This window comes from Octopus bimaculoides, chromosome 28 (genome assembly GCF_046866305.1).
Source record: "Octopus bimaculoides isolate indiv1 chromosome 28, ASM4686630v1, whole genome shotgun sequence".
NCBI classification, from domain to species: domain Eukaryota; kingdom Metazoa; phylum Mollusca; class Cephalopoda; order Octopoda; family Octopodidae; genus Octopus; species Octopus bimaculoides.
This window is the reverse complement of record NC_142955.1, coordinates 5148038-5169876: the sequence shown is the minus strand read 5'-3', so window position 1 is coordinate 5169876 and position 21839 is coordinate 5148038. Positions and strand designations below refer to the sequence as shown.

Sequence of the window (21839 nt, the reverse complement as noted above, 5' to 3'; positions counted from 1 at the left end):
GGCTTCTTTGTGCCTCGCTACACTATCATTTAATCTGTCACTGTGTAGATGTGTCAAAACCAGTGTTGCCACATGTTGCAACATTGTCACACACACACAAAATGGCTATTTAACCTTTTTATATTTATTATAAAATAAAACTTGTAAACCCAGGGTCTCGTAAAGCAGGTCCTCATAAAGTGAAGTATTATTGTTTATATATACAGCATTTCTGATGAGAAGGGAATATTTAACTTAATGCATGACTATCTCAAAGTAGTCCTTTCATAAAATACAAGCATTTACATATGCACACCCACCCACCCACCATCTATTAAATTCCACTCCCAAGGTATTGGTCTACAAAGTTGCTGTGTAATGGGATTGAAATCACAATCACAGGGTTATGAAGTAGACATCTCACACATACAGTCATGCTTAATATACAGGGTGTCCACAAAGTCTGGGTACACATATATACATATACAGGGTGGACACCTTGTATATGTATATATGTGTACCCAGACTTTGTGGACACCTTGTATATGTATATATATATATATATATATATGTGTGTATCCAGACTTTGTGTACGCCCTGTATGTGTATATGTGTACCCAGACTTTGTGGACACCCTGTATATCTGTGTGTATGTATGTGTGCAGATGATGAAAATTGGGAAGTTGGAAAATTCTTCTATTTTTCATTGCTAAAACTCACCTGCATGGCCTCCCTCTTTCACCTGCCTGTCCCTCTCTCACTTTACCTGACAGGTATGTCTAGTTACCATTAGTTCAATAGTTTAAGCCTTTAAACAGTGGACATCATCAATGGATGTTTCATTAGTGAAGAGCAGGCTTCATCAATTGATATTTCAACTATTTCATGTGGATATATTTTATCTGATATACACAAGGGTATACTTCATTGAAATATGCCTAAATGTAATTAACACTTATCAATAGAAGAAATCAAGTCACAAATGCATAATTTATAGGGATGAAGTTTTTTCTGACTATCTGTCATCAGATGAGTTAGATGATGATGATGACAATGTTTTAGATCGCTACAAAGAAAGTGATGCTTCAATTAGTTCTGGATAGAAAAGTGCACTGATTTTTTTTTTTTTTTTTTTTTCTTTTCTTTCCTCCTCAATTTGTACATTTGTTTGACATGAACAATGCCGAAAGCTCAAATGAATTTATATTCCAATGTGTCTTTTCCTAGTGGCTTCATTTTTATAATCTCCATAAGAGAGTTATAGTATCATTTTAATAATTCTTGTAATTATCTATAGTGAAAATAATAATCATATTGTTATATTTTGGGATAGTCATCTTTTTTTTTTTTTTTTACTTCCCAAATAAACACACCCACAGTATATTCATTCTTCACTTGTTTATTACTATTATTTTATTTTATGTCCATTGTCTGGAAATCTTTCGTCACACGTCCATGACCTCTTCAATGACTCTTCCATCCACGTTTCATCCTGTTCTGTTTAATCCATTCTGTCGCTGAAGTGGTCACAGATGTGTGACGAAAGATTTCCAGAAAATCGACCATAATAAATGAGTGAAGAACAAATATATAGTGTGTGTGTTTATTTGGCAAAAAAAGAAAAAAAAGAAATGACCATCCTGAAATCTAACAATATCTGTTTCAACACATGGTTTCACATCAGGAATCTTTCAAAACAAATTCATAAATGTAATAAAAGCTATCCTTAAGAAAAAATGTTAGTTTTTGGTTTGTTGTCTGTTTGACACACACATTCATGCAACCCTTTCTTGCTGTTAAGCAAATCAATTGGAAGTTAAATCTTCTCCCCTTTATTCAGTGCCTCAATTCCATTGTTCTGATGTCCAACTGCAGAACTTGACCCAAAAGAATAAAAGGCTAAGCTGACTGTAGCAAGATCTGAACTCAGTATATAAAGAGTGGCAACTAATCCCATAAAACATTTTATCAGACATTCAAACAGTTCTGTCAATCCAACATATGTATTTCAGTCATCAGCCATGGTAATGAAGTCACCATCATGCATTGCCAAGGTAGACTGTAAGTTCTGCTGTTGATATAATTGACTATATCGTACTCTCAAATTTAAATCTTTGGTCATATCCAGCCCAAATATTCTACCTGTTTTATGTTCAAACTAGTCAGATCTGGCCTCTTACACCTACTGTACAATGTCATTCTAAAAATAAGCAGTCACATCATTGAAACCTGCAAGCTATGAGTTAATGCATGATTAATTCAAAACAATGTGAATTAATATTAAATTTGTCAGAGTAATTTGATTACTAAAAGGTTAAACCTTGTGATTCTGTTTTATAATATTTGTTTCAACGTTTGGCACAAGGCCAGCAGTTTCAGGGAAGGGGTAAGTCGAATACATCAACCCCAATGTTCAACTAGTACTTACTTTATTGACCCCAAAAGGATGAAAAGGCAAAGTTGACCTTGGTGGAATTTGAACTCAGAACATGTAGAATGCCACTCAGTATTTTGCCTGGTGCACAAACGACTCTGCCAGCTGGCTAGTTGGCCTTAGCACTAATATTATCATGTTTGAAATAGTTTGATGTAAGTTTCTACCATGATAGCAGATGCACTATCATCCTGAGCTGTGTGCAACATTATCTTTTCAACATGTAGAGTTGTGTTTGTATACATCTCCAGTTATGTACTCCAGTGTTTGTACTCATTCATCATCATTATCATCATCATCATTTAATGTCCGTTGTCCATGCTGGCATGGGTTAGACCAAGGGTTTTCAAACTTTTTGACTTGCGGGACCCCCTTATATTTCAGGCTTTGCCTTAGGAAATTTATACATAAATATTTGCTTAAAATAACATATATTTTTACATTTATTTATTTAACAGTGTTTAACAAATAGGTTTATTGTCAATTAAAAGATTTCAATTAAAAAGCATATATAAAATCAAATTGCCCATAAAAAGTATTTGCTGTCCACGGACCCCCTGTGGTCCGCGGACCAGTTTGAAAACCCCTGGGTTAGACTGTTTGACCAGGGCTGGTAGGTTGAGGGAGCTGCATCAGACTCCAGTCTGATTTGGCATGGTTTCTACAGTTGGATGCCCTTCCTAATGCCAACCACTCCGAGAGTGTAATGGGTGCTCTTGTGTGTCACTGGCACAGGTGCCAGTTACGTGACACCAGCATCAGCTACATTGCCTTGATGCAATGCCTGTGTTGTGTGGCATTTCTGTAAACTATATAGTGTTGACTTGTAGGCACACAGTATTTTGTTATGCTACAAAGTATATAAAACGTTTTCATAAATCAATAGCATGTTCTACTGTGTTAGCAGTGCACTTAAATCACTTGTTAATGTCATCGCTACAGATTTTCTATTGAAATTAAAGCTGGCACAATGTTTACATACCAGCTTCCAGGAATGTGTTTAATATATAAATTGGTTTGTCCAGTAACGTTATTCCGCCATATGTAGTGGCTATTTAAGCAATGAGTCCGCGGATGATTATTAATGGCTTTGGATGGGTGCTGATGAAGGAGCAGAATCTCCCAAAATATGTCTTTACGCCCATTTTTACCATTTTTACACCTTTGATCTCATTGTTTTTTTTCCATCTGACATCTCGGATATGAAGTGTCGTAACAGGATCAGTGCTGGCTTCAGAAAATTTGTAGCGATGACCTTAACACTACATATTGTGTAGTAATTGTGTAGAATATAAACAGTATAGGCGCAGGAGTGGCTGTGTGGTAAGTAGCTTGCTTACCAACCACATGGTTCTGGGTTCAGTCCCACTGCGTGGCACCTTGGGTAAGTGTCTTCTACTATAGCCTCGGGCCTACCAAAGCCTTGTGAGTGGATTTGGCAGACGGAAACTGAAAGAAGCCTGTCATATATATATATATATATATACCAAATCCACTAATTAGTCTTTGGTTGGCCTGAGCCATAGTAGAAGCCACTTGCCCAAGGTGCTATGCGGTGGAACTGAACCTGGAACTATGCAGCTGGGAGTGAAAATCTAAAAAAATTGTCTTTTATAAGGAAAACCTCAGTGGAGTTTTTTGGAAAGCTGTGGAGTTAAACCACTTTCTGTATTCAAAGGATTAATTACTGGTTGTTGATATAACTGAATGTATCCCACTTTCCAAAATTTGTCCAATTTATCCTTCATTTTCTTCAGCTGGTAAGTTGTCATTTGGGAGTAGTTAGCTGCTCTATCTTGCAGAATGAGTGAGCAGCCAGGTACAGATTTGTTCAGTTTGTTTTACTCAGTTCATTTCTCCCTTGGGAAACTGGTGATATAGCTGTGTTATAAAACCTTGTTTTTATTACGTCTTCTCATACTGTGATAATTCTAAGTTGAGACCAGTTTGTTTTAGGTTAATAGGATCATAATTCATCAGGCTAGTCACCTCATCTCCCAGGATGAAACATTAGCATCATCTTTATTATTTTTACATCTCTTTTCTGCACTTATAAGGATTGTACAAGCCTTTTTCTAGCACAGTGCTTTGCCACTTGTGGGCCTTTGTCATCTCCTTGATTTCCTCAGCCTTTCTTCGACACGGGTTTCTTCCATTTAGATTGCTTAATGATCCATTGCCCTACCACCAACCCAAACATATATCCATATTGGATGACATAAAATACTCATTGCCACATTAGATGTATCCCCAATCTACATTTCAGTACAGGCACAATTGTATTTCTTTTTACTTTGTTTCAGTCATTTGATTGTGGCCATGCTGGGGCAGTTGGACAAATCAACCCCAGTACATTTTTTTTAAAGCTTGCTATTTATTCTATTGGTGTCTTAGGCCAAACCGCTAAGTTACAGGAACATAAACATACCAGCGCTGATACTCAAAAGTATCTCTGTTTTTACTTGGTAGGTACAATCTAAAACTGGTTCGCAACCATATTTTGCCTATGGACCCCTTTGATTATTATTCTATTCTGGTGGACCCCAAAACCATTCGATGTTTCAAAACTAATTTTACAGATATTTCTTCTGAAATCCCTATTTTGATTTTCATACATTAACTCGAGTTGATTACACTACGTAAAACGTTGGAGAAAGAAACTTAGTGGTTTCTTGCAATAAATACACCCAAATTAACATTTTTCATGGACCCTTAAAATACTACTGCAGATCCCTGATTTTACTATTTTGTTTGCATGGACCCTGGTTGAGAACCACTGACCTAAAGGTACAAACTGTTCAGCGGAATTTAACCCTTTAGCATTAAGATTATCTTGTCAAATGTAATTCTTATTTATTTACATTGTATTCAATTAATCTTGCATTATCTTGAAGTTTTAAGATTTTGATGATGTAATACTTTATTTTTAGAATGATATTGTAAGAGATTATAGAGCAGGTGTGAGAAGCTGTGTTTGGCCAGTTTAACTTGAAGATATTTTATCAAAATTTCATGTGAGTTTGTTTCAAACACCCGTCTTAATGATTTCCCATTTTGGCACAATGCCAGCAATTGGGGTGGGGACTAGTTGACTACATCAACCCCGGTGCTCAACAGGTACTTATTTTATCGATCCCAACAGAATGTAAGTCAACCTTGGTAGAATATAAAGTCAGACGAAATGCTGCCAAGCATAATTGCTTAGCATGCTAACAATTCTGCTAGTTCACCACCATAGACATCAGCTTAATAATGACAAAGTTATTTTCTATATCTTTTGTTATTTTCAAACACATGAGGCTTTTTCGAGCGGGATCGTTTGCCAGTGCCCCCCCCCCCCCGGACTGGCTCATGTGCGGGCGACACATGAAATCTTTCGAGCGGGATCGTTGCCAGTGCCCCTGGACTGGCTCATGTGCGGGCGACACATGATATCTTTCATGCGAGATCGTTGCCAGTGCCCATGGACTAGCTCTTGTGCGAGTGACACATGAGGTTTTTCGAGCGAGATCGTTGCCGGTGCCCCTGGACTGGCTCTTGTGCAGGTGGCACGTAAAAGACACCATTTCGAGCGTGGCCGTTTTCGTGCGGGTGACACGTAAAAGCACCCATTACACTCTCTGAGTGGTTGGCGTTAGGAAGGGCATCCAGCTGTAGAAACTCTGCCAAATTAGATTGGAGCCTGGTGTTGCCATCCGGTTTTACCAGTCCTCAGTCAAATCGTCCAACCCATGCTAGCATGGAAGGTGGACGTTAAACGATGATGATGATGATGATGATATGTGCGTGTGTGTGTGTGTATATGTTTGTGTGTCTGTGTTTGTCCCCCCAATTTCGCTCGACACCCGATGCTGGTGTATTTACGTCCACATAACTTAACAGTTCAGCAAAAGAGACCGATAGAATAAGTACTAGGCTTACAAAGAATAAGTCCTGGGGTCGATTTGCTCGACTAAAGGCGATGCTCCAGCATGGCCGCAGTCAAATGACTGAAACAAGTAAAAGAGTAAAGAGAGAGTAAAGAGTAGGTGATTGTGTAGCATATGACTCGAATGAATCATGTCATTAACTGGAGATGCTGTTGAAGAGTTTGTGTAAGAGTTAAGTCTTCTAGTGCCAGGCACTAGAGCAGTAGTTCTAGGTAATCCATAGATAAAAAATATCTTATCTATGGATCCCTTTGATTCTTATTTCACATGGGTGCACTCCTGCTAGCCATTCAATATTTTAAATCTTGTTTCATAGACGCTTCTTTCTGTTTTGTAGAACTATGTAAAACGTTATAGAAAGAAACCTTGCTGTTTCTTGCAATAGATACGTCTGAAGCAAAAAAATTTCATAAACCCTTACAATATTACTGTGGATCCCCAATTTATTATTTTGCTTGTGTTGACCCACCCCTCCCCTCAAATCTTATCTGGACCCTGACTGAGAACCAATAATGTAAAGTATTCTGTGTGTATGTCTCAAGGTTGGAATCTTTATAATGGTAGTCCTCAATTTACTATTGCAATTCATTTTGCCAAATCACTCTTGGAAACAGTGTGTAAGTGTTGACTGGATAGATTGACACAGTGTGTAGATGGAGGGTGGTTGGATAGATGCTGTAAGTAGTGACTATGTGGCCTGATGTATTGGGGAAAAAGAAGGAGCTGGATGGAAGATGGTTGAGAGTGATGACAGAGAAGGGGAGGAAGGAATAAAAGAAAGAAGAGTAGAAAGAAATAAAGATTAGGAAAAGAGAAGGAAAGGCATACAAGTGAGAGGGAGAGAAAGAGAAAGAAACAGAAGTGGGAGGAAGTGAACCACAAGCAAAATAGAAATTGGAAGACAGACTATCGTTGCGATAGTGTTGAGTAAGAACAAAGAGGTGGGGGGGGGGGGTTGAATGGCAATAATCCAGTAAAGGAAAGAAGTGGTTGGTGGTGGTGGTGGTGGCTGCAGACAGGAGGAGTAAGAGAGAATAGAGTTTGAAGGAGAAAGATCGATGACAAATCCAACCCTGCAGTTTGTGTAAATATATTGGGATGGAACCCCTCCCCATCCTTAAGCTGGTTGCAGTAGGATAAGAGAATACATGGAGAGGGTTTTGTTTTGTTTTGTTTTGTTTTGTTTTTGTATTGATTACTTGGGTAGGGAAGGGTAGAGCCCATGATTCCCTTTTTTTCTCAGGGCCTTTGAGATTGATGGAAGGAGGGGAGGAAATTATCCTCAAACCAGAGACTAGGCCTGAATTCTTGCAACAGTGAGAGTTACAAGGTGCATTCTTTTGCTTGTTTCGGTCATTTGACTGCGGCCATGCTGGAGCACTGCTTTAAAGGGTTTTAGTTGAAGAAATCGACACCAGGACTTATTCTCTGTAAGCCTAGTACTTATTCTATCAGTCTCTTTTGACAAACTACTAAGTTATTGGATGTAAACACACCAACACCAGTTGCCAAGCAATGGCAGGGAGACAAACACAGATACACACACACACAAATATATATATATATATATATATATATATACATATATATAACGTGAGAGAGTTAGGGGTTGGGTGTACAACCCACTAAGGGATAGTATCTATCCAGTATACTGCTGGGAGGGTACCCAATTATTGCTACACTAGTGCTATACTAGGTGCAATCAATGGGAGCGGGTAAAAGTGGAGGTTTTACCCAAAATTTGTGTAACAATTAGAAAATGGAGGATAATATGCTGAACCCAACTACTTTCTTCCTCCCTTTGTCACTTTTGCTATGAATTAAATTAATGAATTCAACGGGATACACCGTCTGCAAGTAGTTGGGTTCAGCATATTATCCTCCATTTTCTAATTGTTACATATATATATATATATATATATATATATATATATATATATATATATATATATATATATATACATGCACGATGAGCTTCATCCAGTTTCCGCTTACCAAATCTACTCACTATAGGCTTTGGTCAGCCCAAGAGGCTATGCAGTGGGACTGAACTTTGAATTTTGGGAAGCAAGCTTCTTACCAAACAGCACAGAAGTTTAAAACTTTTTCCAGAGACATTTATTAATTTCAAAAATGTATAAAACCCTAACCTCTTTTAAAATAGAGTCCTCTGACTTAAATGCACTGAGTGAAGGCCCCATGGAGGTCCTTCAATCTGAAGGTGAAACAACCAAAAGTACCAAGGAGTAAGATCGTTTTGATGCCCATCTCTGCCAAGTAGTTGGGTTACCAGGATGGAATTGTGGACTGGTGCATTGTTCTGGTGCTGGTACCATTGACCCGAACTCTGGTCTTTTGCTACAAAATCTCTTCCTAAACCATCTCAAAACCATCTGGCCAGAGAGAACCTAGTGGATATATTGTTACCCTTGTTGTTGAAAAATGGGATCATCATGAGCTTCTCGATGGACTTGCTTTGTCTGGATTCTTGGTGCCAGTGGAAAACAGGGTAATGTTGATGTTTATGAGGCTAATGATGATGATGCTGATTAAATGTTGGTGAGGATAATGAAGAGGCTTATTATATAAGGTTGTTGGTTTCAGGACTTCAAACCAGTCACTCAGGAGTTTGTTGCATTTTCTTAAAGCAAGATTGACAAGGGATAGTCTACACAATTAGGGCAAAACAAATAATACTTTTGCTGGTTTCTCTTTCTCTGATGTTAACTACTTTTGCTGACATACATAACACATCACCACAATGACCTTCAGCAGTTTCTGTCCAGATTTGAGATTGTGTTGTTATTTCTAACATAAGCTACTGTGTAACGGACAGATCCATTGTCAGCTGCTCTTAAATGTTGATAGTGATGATGATGATAACAATAATAATAATCCTTTCTACCAAAGTCACAAAGCCTGAAATTTGCAGGTGGGGACTAGTCAATTACATCGACTCCAGTGTTTCACTGGTACTTAGTTTATCGACCATGAAAGGATAAACGGCAAAGTCAACCTCAGTGGAGTTTGAACTCAGAACATAAAGACAGACAAATTGCTGCTAAGCATTTTGCCCGGCACGAGTAGTAAAGTACCAGGACCTAACCATAGAGTTACAGAGATATGGAAAGTGTAGGTTAAATGTATCCCTGTAGTTGTAGGTGAATTAGGAAGAAGCTTGCTTCCCAAAGTTCAGTCCCACTGCATAGCATCTTGGGCCGACCAAAGCCTATAGAGAGTAGATTTGGTAGGCGGTAACTGGAAGAAGCTCATCATACATATATATATATATATATATATATATATATATATATATATATATATATATATTTAATCCTTTATATTGAACACTCAATATTTCATATATTCAATAAGACATATTCCATATATTCAATAAGACATTCAATACTTTATTTCATTGTACCATCCATTTTTATATTATATATTGTATATTCCATATTCTATATCCCACATTAATTTTACAAGAATATAAATAAAACAAAAAACAGACAGAGTTGGAACTCTTTTAAACAAAATAATATATATATATATATATATATATATATATATATATATGGACTAAAGACTTGGACAGATGGATAGAGGAAATAGGCATAAAATCTAGTTTAGTACAACTCCAGAAAACAGTGCTGTTAGGGACAGCTAGGCTACTTAGGAGGGTTCTTGGCATCTAAGGTTACTTGTTGTAGCTTGATGTTTTCTCTTTTCCAACAGTCTAATCTGTTGCACGTGTTTGAAATAATAACGACAATAATAATGGCTTCAAATTTGATGCAAGGCCAGCAATTTTGGGGGAAGGGGAAGTTGATTACATTGACCCCAGTATTCAACTGGTACTTATTTTATCAACTCCAAAAGGATGAAAGGTAAAGTTGGCCTCAATGGAATTTGAACTCACAACGTAAAGATGGATGAAATGCCACTAAGTATTTTGCCCGGCATGCTAATAATTCTGCCAGCTCACTACCTTAATAATAATAATAATGATAATAATCATATGATGGTGATGCTTATTATTAAGGGTAACGTTAATGTTTATGAGGCTAATGATGATGATGCTGATGAGGATAATGATGAGGCTTATTATTAACTGTAAGGATGATGATGATGATGAGGATGGTTTTGGTGGTGTTGGGTGGTGAGCAGGAGATGGTTTGAGTATGAATAGCAATATAATTATTTCCTTTTGACTTTGATGATGCAGCAAGTAGTTGGCTAGGATGCTGTTGGGGTGGGGATCAAATTTCCTCACAGGATATATATGTATCTGTGTGTATATATATATATATATATATATATTTATATATATATACTTACATATGTAGATATGTGTGTGTATATGTGTATGTATATATATAATGTAGTGTGTGTGGGTGTGTGTGTGTGGGTGTGCACTGGGAAAATGTCCCGGTGACTGAGCTGGCTTACATTTTATATTATTGGACAAAGTGTGTAGATTGTAAGTTCTGAACTCATCTTTCATTATGATCCTCTGCAGAAAAACCATATTTTATAGCTGGAGAGAAATTAAGACAAATAAATAATCTCTGTTGTGTGTATAGTGCCAGTGTGCATGAAAGATGGAGCAAAATGGGCTGAGAGAAAAACTGGAATATAGACAGGCACCTTTTCTGTGTTTCTAGTTAATATATAGTCTCTCATGTTCCATATTTGGAAATGGAAAGACGGCACTTCCTATAAGCATGGGGTGTAGGTGGAGGATGGCCATTGGGTAAAGAAGTGTCAGGCAATCCAAGTACAAAAGATTTGCTGAAGTGGCATGGTGTGGCTGTGTGGCAAGAAGATTGCTTCCCAACCACATGGTTCCAGGTTCAGTCCCACTGTGTGGTACCTTGGGCAAGTGTCTTCTATTATAGTCTTGGGATAACCAAAGCCTTGTGATTGGATTTGTGAACAGAAACTGAAAGAAACCCATTGTGTATATATATATATATAAATATGTGTGTGTATCTTTGTCTTTAATCTCCCACCACTGCTTGACAACCAGTGTTGGTGTGTTTACATCCCCATTTCTGTCTGTCTTATCCAGTCATCAGCCACACACTGTGTCTATTCAGTCAACTTCTACACATTTGTGTCTGTCTACTCCATTGACATTTACACAATGTTTATCTCTATACTGAAGATCTACACACTCTTTCTGTCTATTCTGCCTACAGTGTCTATCTCTCCAGTAAACTTCCTCACACAGTGTCCATCTCCAGTGAACATCTACACACTTTTGTCTCTCTATCCAGTTGACTTCTACTCTGAATCGGTCTATTCAATAAACATTTGCACACTATGTGTATCTGTCAAGTTGATAACTGCACTCTGTGTCTATTTATCCACACTGTATTTGTCTATCAAGTTGATATCTACACACTATCTGTCTACCAAGTCAATATCTAGTCAACATTTTCTCACTGTGTCTGTCTGTCTTTTCAGACAATATCTACACATTGTCTGATTATCCAGTTAATAATTGTATCAGACAAAATGGCAAACTGGCAGTTGTTAGCATGCCAAGCAAAATGCTTAGCAGCATTTCTTTCGACTTAACATTCTGAGCTCAAATTCTGCCGAGGTCAACTTTGACTTTCATTCTTTCAGGGTTAAAATAAGTACCAGTTATACACTAGGATCAATGTAATTGACTTGTCCCCTTCCCCAAAATTGCTGCCCTTGTGCCAAAATTTGAAACCAATATTTCTATCGGGGAGTGGTCAACCTTCTTACGTCTGTTGGTCAGATAGTTTAATAATAATTGGACTGTGTGTTAGATAAATACCACAAAAATAGTTAAACATGGGAATATTCATCTAATTATATCCGATTATATTTTCCATTAAATATGAGACATGCCAGAAAATAATTTTTGCACAGTGAACTTACGTTGATTACTAATCTAAGATTTCAGTTTTAATGTAATTTAGTTCAATTGAGGCATCATTTTAAACCTATTAAAAAAAAAAAGCACAAACAAGTCTTTAAAATTATAAATAGTTTGAACATGATGCAGGTATGCCTGTCTAGTAAGTAGCTTGCTTCACAACCACATGGTTCAGGGTTCAGTCCCACTATGTGGAACCTTGGGCTTCTACTATAGTCCTCTACTATAGTCTCAGGTCAACCAAAAAACCTTTTGAGTGGATTTAGTAGATGGAAACAGAAAGAAGCCCATTGTCTATATATGTGTGTGTGTTTTCCCTCCCCCATCACTTGACAGCCGATGTTGGTGGGCTTACATCCCCATAACTTAGCATTTCATTAAAAGATACCGGTAGAATATCTTAAGAAACAAGTCTTGGGGTTGATTTGTTCAACTAAAACCTTTCAAGGCAGTGCTCCAGCATGGCGACAGTCAAATGACTGAAACAGGTAAAAGAATAAAAGAATAGTATACTCTTTTACTTGTTTCAGTCATTTGACTGTGGCCATGCTGGAGCACCGCCTTTAGTCGAGCAAATCAACCCCAGGACTTATTCTTTGGAAGCCTAGTACTTATTCTATCGGTCTCTTTTTGCCGAACCACTAAGTTACGGGGGCGTGAACACACCAGCATCAGTTGTCATGCAATGTTGGGGGGGGGGGACAAACACACACACACACGCGCATATATATATATACATGTATATACACACGACAGGCTTCTTTCAGTTTCCGTCTACCAAATCCACTCACAAGGCCTTGGTCGGCCTGAGGCTATAGTAGAAGACACTTGCCCAAAGTGCCACGCAGTGGGACTGAACCCGGAACCATGTGGCTGGTAAGCAAGTTACTTACCACATATCCACTCCTGCGCCTGCGTATGATGAAAAATGAAACGTAATATAGGCACAGGCACAGTTATGTGGTAATAAATTTGCTTCCCAACCACATGGCTCCATGTTCAGTTCTATTGCATGACACCATGTGAGTGAATTTGGCTGATAGAAACTCAAAGAAGCTTGTCACATAATGTATATATATGTGATAGATCGCAAGCCACTACACATTCTTTATTTTCTCTCCCTGTTTCTTTCTGTGGAAGAGCATAGGCTCAAAACGTTAAAGACTTTTTCACTTCTCGAGCGTTAAACTAAAACATCTGTTTGTTGTCTACACCACCTGTCTTTGTTGTTTGTTTTTTTGTGAATTCTCCCTATATATATTAAAAATGAGGTTGTTTTTGTGAAGCATTGTGAGGTGCTTTAAAGAATGTAGTTGTGTAAAGCCAGAACAATGCAAGAAGGTACAAAGTAAACTACAAAATAATAAAACAAGAAAGTTGCAGAAATTGGGAAAAGGTCAGGGTTGCTCAGGAGCAACAAACTTTTCCAATCACTGCTTTTCTGAATGTCCTGAAATATAGAAATACATGGTAAAACTGCAACTTTGTTCTGTTTTCTTTTCATTTTGTAGTTTATTTTGTACCTTCTCACATTGTTCTGGCTTTTCACAACAACTACAATCTTTGATTGATATATATATATATATATATATATATATATATATATATATATATATATATATAGGTGCAGGAGTCGCTGTGTGGTAAGTAGCTTGCTTACCAATCACAATGTTCCGGGTTCAGTCCCACTGCATAGCACCTTGGGCAAGTGTCTTCTACTATAGCCTCGGGATGACCAAAGCCTTGTGAGTAGATTTGGTAAACGGAAACTGAAAGAGGCTCATCATGTGTGTGTGTGTCTGTGTTTATCCCCCCAACATTGCTTGACAACTGATGCTGGTGCGTTTACATCCCTGTAGCTTAGCAGTTTGGCAAAAGAGACTGATAAAATATGTACTAGGCCTACAAAGAATAAGTCCTGGGGTTGATTTGCTTGACTAAAGGCGGTACTCCAGCATGGCCGCAGTCAAATGACTGAAACAAGTAAAAGAATATATACACATGTGTGTGTCTTTGTCTTTTCCTCCCCTATTCAACAACCAGTGTTTGTTTATATCCCTGTAATTTTGTGGTCTGGCGAAAGTAATAGACTTAAATAAGCCCTGGGCTTCTTTCAGTTTTTGCTCTTACCAATTCCACTCAAGGCTTTGGTCAGCCTGGGGCTTATAGTAAAAGACATTGGCCCTAGCTGTTGTACCGTAAGACCTCCTTGTCAACCAAGCTTCTTAACCATACAGCCATCCAATCTCCTCTTTGAAGTTACTACTCCCACAACTGCTGCTCTCTTTCAAATGTGACTCTATCACCATACATCTTATGACTCAGCTAATTTTATCCCTAAAGTAGTTGATGTAAGTTATCTCGAATGAGATGTAATGTCCACCAGAAATGACTAGGTTACAAGCAAAGCAGAATCATGAAAACATGAAGCATTCACGTTTTTGTTTCCAAGGAATGTTCTCACCTCCTTTACAATTACTGGCACTCTGTTGGTTTTGGTGGTGAAGGTTCCAGTTGATCAAGTCAACAGAATAGCCTCCTTGTGAAATTAATGTGCAAGTGGCTGAGCACTCCACAGACACACATACCCTTAATGTAGTTGTCAGGGAGATTCAGCGTGACACAGAATGTGACAAGGTTGGCCCCTTTGAATTACAGGTACAGCTCATTTTTGCCAGCTGAGTGGACTGGAGCAATGTGGAATAAAGTGTCTTGCTCAAGGATATAAAAGCGTTGCCAGGAATTTATCTCTCAATTTTATGATTGTGAGCCTTGGCCTTATCAATGATGGATGCTTGACTGCTAGAGATAGCAGTGACTCATCTCCCCACTAGTAATGTATAGAAAAACAATGCCAGAATGGGTGCTGGTGTCACAATTAGTCAGTGAGCTTGTTAAAAGATATATATTTGAGACAGAGGCAGTATTAAAACTCAGAGATAATATTTATCCTCACTAAGGTGATGAGCTGGCAGAAACATTAGCACGCTGGGTGAAATGCTTAGTGGTATTTCTTCTGTCTATACATTCTGAGTTCAAATTCCGCCAAGATCGACTTTGCCTTTCATCCTTTCCAGGCTGATAAATTAAGTACCAGTTGTGCACTGGGGTCGATCTAATCGACTGGTCCCCTCCCCCAAAATTTTGGGCCTTGTGCCTAGAGTAGAAAAGAATATTTATCCTCACTTAAATGTGGATGTTCTGTTGGAACAAATTATACTGCAGTAGAGAGAAACTCTCATATTGTCTTCTGGTGCAAAATTCACGATGGACGTTTGACTGCTAGAGATACCTGCCAGAAGTGGGGATAAATATTACCTCTTGGTATTAATACTGCTTCTGTTGCTAATATATATTTTGTAATGATTCTGTTGTACTTTGTTTATCAGCTCTTGGAAGGATGAAAAAGCAAAGCTAATCTTATTACAACTTGAGCTCAGATTTCTAAGAGCCCAAAAAAAATGTTGCCAGATGCTTTAACATTTCTGCCAATCCACCTGCTTAGACTAGTATTTATTGAACCCAAGAAGGTGAAAGACAAAGTTGACTTACATATGATTTGAACTCAACCAATCCTGTAATTACTCTGCTAATTAGCTTCCACATCAGATGAGATGCCAGTTGGCTTTGACACATAATTTCTGACACCATTTTACAACAAAGCTTCAAAAATTGTCTCCTCCAGTAACTGTACCTTTTTATTCTTTTATTCGTTTACTTGTTTCAATCATTTGACTGCGGCCATGCTGGAGCACTACCTTGAAGTGTTTTTGGTCAAACAAATCAACCCCCAGGACTTGTTTTTTTAAGCCTAGTACTTATTTTATTGGTCTTTCTTGCTGAACTGCTAAGTTGTGTGGATGTAAACACATCAACACTGGTTGTCTCGCAGTGATGGGAGAAGAAACACACACAAAGACACACACACACTTAGATATACATACATACATATACAATGGGCTTTTTTCAGTTTCCATCTATCAAAGCCACTCATAAGGCTTTGGTTAGCCCAAAGCTATAGTAGAAGACACTTGCCCAAGATACCATGCTGTGGGACTGAACCTGGAACCACGTGGTAGGGAAGCAAGCTTTGTGCCACACCTAAACCTATTTTTATAGGAATTATTTGAATGACTTCTCCAAAATGTTTAGTTTTTAGTTAGTTTAGTTTGGCTTGCTGAAGCAGAAATTTTATTATAGCAAATATTCTGCACAATACCACAGGTATGCTTGTCAGTTCCTGGCCATAACCACTTGTGGCTGACAATATGTGCATCTCTGATGATGAGCAGGAATAGTTGGGGAACATCATAGCTATGTGTTGAGAGGGATTCTTTGGGGTTTGAATAAATGTAACAAAAGCCAAAGTTTGAAAGAAATATTAACCATTTTCCATACTTTGTAGGGGTAAGCAAACAGGGAATAACAGTTGCTACCCAAGGACAAAATTTGTGTTACACAGTGTAATGGCTTTAATGCCAGGAAGTGACTTTGCATTTTTTGTTGCAGATGCAGCATTCGTATTGATGTGTTTCACTGGGATATTCATTCTGAGCAGCACATTGATTGCATACTTTCATGTGACTTGCGAGTCTGGGTCAGTTGGAAAACATCCCAGCACATAGATTGCATATTAGATTAGTTGCTAGAAATGGTTTTATTCAGCTTGAGGCCTTCCAGTGTCAATGTGTTTGTGTAGGTGACCTGTGAGGAAAACATGCCCACATTTATCACACCCAGAATGGGGCTGTTGGACCAACAGTTTCTCTATTCCTGACTGATCACTTTACATTAGTTCATGCACACACATACACATGCATTCATACATACATACATAGATACACACACACACACACTCACATACATATACACTCACACACATACATAACATACACATTCACACATACATGCACATTCATTCATACATACATACATACATATATATACACACACACAGATACATACATATATATATACATCCACTGGAACCCTCATCATCACCATTTGGCAGTGTCACTAACACACACACACGTGTGCACGCATGCACACACACACACACACACACACGACTGCAGGGTGTGATTTAAAGAAGATTTGGTAGTTATCTCTACCAGGGCTAGCTATCGTGGAGAGATCTTCTTTACTGGCTTACACATACATATGACAGCAGAATGTGATTTTGAGGGCAGTTTGGCTACTATTGCTATCAGGTTTCCTCTGTTGGTTTATGACAGTTATTATCATGCAACCAAGAATGGCCACTTTGGTGCTCCCTTCTACTTTTCATTTTAGATGTAGTATTCAGTGTCATGAGCTCCAACAATGATGAAGACATTCCTTTTCCTCCATTCGAGTAATGTAGGTCATCTGGTCTTCATTCTCTCATCGATGACCATCTTCAGTCCAGTGGCAAGACCAGGTCAAGACGACTGGGGTTGGAGACGGATGTAGTGGATGACCAAGATGTCTTACTTGCTTCATCTTGCTCTCTGTATTGCATAATACATTGTTGCAGCCATCTTTCCCGCCTTGGAACTATGAAGGCTTCTTCTGTAGAGTCTGCCCGATTCAGTCTTTCACAAGCACAGGTAGGCAAGCCCAAATGTGCTAATTAAGCCATAGCTGAGACCCTAACACTGGGGTTGGGGAACTTTTTTATCCAATTATCTCAAAATATATTTATTTACACCGACATTTCCCCCTTGATTTGAAAGGAAGAAAATTATTGATTCTTTTAATTCAAAAGGTTTATTGAATCTATTTATATGGAAAATACAATTATAAATATAAAAAGTATAAAACAAATGTGATAAAATAAATTAATATCTTCATTATGAAACAAAAGGATTTTTTTCAAAACTTTTTCACTTCAGGTTTTGGAGAAATGATGTTTCATCTTTGTTACAATTATGTCAAAATCAGGCATTTTGATGCCAGAGCAATTTGAAGACAGTCTTCAGGGTCCAATCAATTTTGTTAAAGGGTTGAATTGAATGCCTACTTAAATCTACTTAAACAAATCAAAAACCTGTGTGTCAAAAACTAAGATTAAGGTGGGTGATAGACAACATGCAAATAATATCTGTTTAATCACTTGATAACACTTTTAGTTCAAAATGGTGCAATGTCTCCTAAACACAACTGTTACAACACTGCAGTGTCGTTAGAAGAAAGATTTCTGTTGTAAAATGGAATACGTTTTTTTATATAGCTTTACTTATATCTAATGAATCCTCATTAACCCCAAGAAACTATGGAAACAAACAGCAGTATTTCATTGTTGTGGATGTGATACTCCAATGGCCACCAAGAAAGGTCTGCTATCTCATTGTTCAAGTCGTGGTTTGCAACAGAAAAAATAGGAGAGAAAAGGGTTGATAAAGTACTGACACCCTATCACTGCCATCTCTTGTTTTCTAGCTATCACGCAATGTAGAGGTCATGCACACACACACACGTGCGCGCGTGCTCACATATGTACATACATATGATGGTAGGTTGTGATTGAAGTTAGATTTGACTGCTATCTCCCTCAACTCTGTAGAGGCCTTTTTTGTTGGCTCATGCATATATACACACAGATACACTCCCAGCTGGGGTAGCCAGGTATCTCCTCTACAAGATTCCTGTCCCTACCCTTCTATCATACTCTTACCTCTCAACATCTGGTGTAAACTACTTCATGTCTGATAAGTTCAATCATCAGTTCACCATTTTTTTTCTCTAATAAAATAGTTTTTAACTATAAATGATGAGATATTATGGATATATTTACTCAGTACACTTTCCTCACGGTAAACTTTTTTCACAGTGAAATGATGGTGGTGAACTTTCCTATAACCAGGCTGCCTCTACTTGTCCCTCAATTAAGGAATCTTGTTTTGTGAGCTCTTTGGTGACCATGCCAGTAACACACAAAATCCTTGGCCCTTTAGCATTCCGTTTTCTTTGTCAAATGTATTGTTTATCTGTCCACATTGATTTGAATTTGTCCTGCATTTCCTTGTAACTTAGAGATTTCAATGACATGAGCTGTGATTGTTTATTTTTAGAATAATATTGTAGAGTAAGTGTGAGAGGCCGGATCTGGCCAGTTTGAAGATAAACCCAGGTAGAATATTTTGGCTGGTTTAAATGCTAAAGGGTTAAGTACACTTTGTAAAGTGGTTGGCATTAGGAAAGTCATTCAGCTTTAGAAACCTTGCCTAAATAGATATTGGTGCTCAGCACTGTTGTCTGAGATCCTGTCAAACCATTCAGTCGATGCCAGCCTGGAATACAGACACTAAATAATGATGATGTTTTGCTATTTGCTATGCTTCTTTCCTTCTTTCTTTTGTTTTTGTGTTCTATGAATTGCTAAGTGTTGTTGTTGTTGTTGTCGTTGCAGGAAAGAAGTTTTACAAATCATGTTCATGGTAAAAGTGAATATTCATTGACCAATCAACAAGTAAGTTTTCTTCTCATTGTTATTCCAGCCCCTTCTCTTCCATCACCCCTACTTTCCCTTCTCATTCTCATAGGTGCAGGTGTGGCTGTGTGGTAAGAAGCTTGCTTCACAACCACATGGTTCCTGGTTCAGTCTCATTGCGTGGCATCTTGGCAAGTGTCTTCTACTATAGCCTCGGATCAACCAAAGCCTTGTGAATGGATTTGGTAGATGGAAACTGAAAGAAGCCCATCGTGTATATATATATATATATATTTATATTTGTGTATGTTTGTCCCCCTGCCGACCATCACTTGACAACCAATATTTTTGTATTTATGACCCCCGTAACTTAGCAGTTCGGTAAAAGAGACCAATAGATTAAGTACTAGGCTTACAAAGAATAAGTCCTGGGGTTGATTTCTTCAACTTAAGAAGCTCTTTAAGGCATTGCTCCAGCATGGCCGCCGTCAAATGACTGAAACACCATCCTAACAACACCATCTCTCCCAGACATATCACCAACACCTCACAACACAAACTCTTCTAATCAGTCGAGACCAGTGTTTCTCAACCATTTTTTGCCTATCTACCCCTTTCATGCATATTTTTCTAATGAAATTTTTCTGAGGTATCTCTCAAATGGTGTAGATTATGACTCTATCAGAATTTAATGTAGAAAAAACAACAAAGAAACGGGATTCAGTGGCAGACAATGCACATGCTTTGACTTTGCTTCCTCATAAATTTCTGAAAAATGAATATTTTTGAATGAAGATTCAGATGGTGTAGATTTTGATACTATTAACATTTTTTGTGAAAAACTCTTTTGGAGGGGATGAGAGTTTCAGATGATCTCTGCATCTCGACTTTGTTTCCCCATAACATTCTGAAAAATGTATGTCTTTTTTGTAAAGAATAAAAAGTTTAGAATGGTATAACAATGCACTATAGAACAAAAAATGGACTATATACCTGTTGTAACTTGGTTATCTGTAGTCCGATGATATTTCGGAATTACAATTCCTTCTTCAGATCCTATTTGCTGGAGTCTCTGCTGTAAACTGTTTTCCAACGGTTTTCCTTTTTTCGGAAGCGTCTCAGTAGTGGTCTCATGAAGCTTCTTCTGGAATTCCTCATGAGAAGTGTGTGAGGTCGGCTGTTTCAATCTCGTGTGTGTTGTGTTGGTACATCTGTGGCGCTGCTTCTAAGTTATGTGTTTTTTGTTCTTGTTTCTTTTTTTTCTCGTAGAATTTCCTACAGTATAAATTGTGAAGAAAAAAAATGTTTTTGGAGGGAGTAGTTTTGGATAATTTATGCATGTTAACTTTATATTCTCACATTTTGGTGAGGTTCATGTATTATCCCACTCCACCCGAACTTTTTTCATATAAAGTTCCAATATCCAAGTTCATAATTTACGTTATCCGAAAGGTATTTGTAGAAAATTTCATCAGAGGTATGTATTGGGTCATCCCATAAATAATGTGGTTTCTTTATACTTCTTTTATTTTTCAAAATTAAGATAAAGTTCTTTTTTAATCTAAAATATACTCTCCTCCATTTTTTTTACAATGCTCTTCCATCTATCTGGTAGACTTGCAAGGCCCCTCTTCCAAAATTCACTTGTCCATGATGAAAAATACTCCTCCAGTACTGTTCTGACCTCACTGACAGAATTTATATTTTTTCCGTTAAAATGATTTTGGAGACTGCAGATTAAATGATAATCAGATGGGGCAATGTCTGGCAACTATTGTTGGTGGGGAATCGTTTCCCATTCAAACTGCTCCAGCCTTCGGAATGTCATCCTTGCTGTATGTGGCTGACCATTAGATTCAGAAAGTTTGTGAGGAACCCATTGACCTAATTTGCTGACTTTTCCGATGGCACACAGGTGTCCATGAATGGTTGAATGACCAAATCCAAGCTTCTCTGCTAGATCTTCAACAGTTATAATGGGATTTTGTTCCAGCAGGGTTTACAGGATGTCCTCATCAAACTCTACAGGTCTCCCAGGATGAGGCTCGTCTTCTAGGCAGTAGTTTCCAGCTCAGAATTTCTGAAACCACCGTTGACACTGGTTTACACTTATTGTCCGATCCCCATTTACTGCATTAATATTCCTCGCACTTTCTGCTATGTTGTTGCCTT

The 21839-nt window shown here is 37.9% G+C and overlaps 1 protein-coding gene across 3 annotated transcripts in view; it reads left to right on the top strand.

The window, feature by feature from the left end:
* Positions 1–21839, top strand: part of LOC106879244 (CYFIP-related Rac1 interactor B) — a 154489-nt gene that overhangs the window by 44222 nt on the left and 88428 nt on the right. For all 3 annotated transcript variants that reach the window (XM_052977635.2, XM_052977633.2, XM_052977634.2), the window contains exon 2: positions 19647–19706. The gene's annotated coding sequence lies outside the window, so the exon portion shown is untranslated. The remainder of the gene's footprint in view (positions 1–19646; positions 19707–21839) is intronic.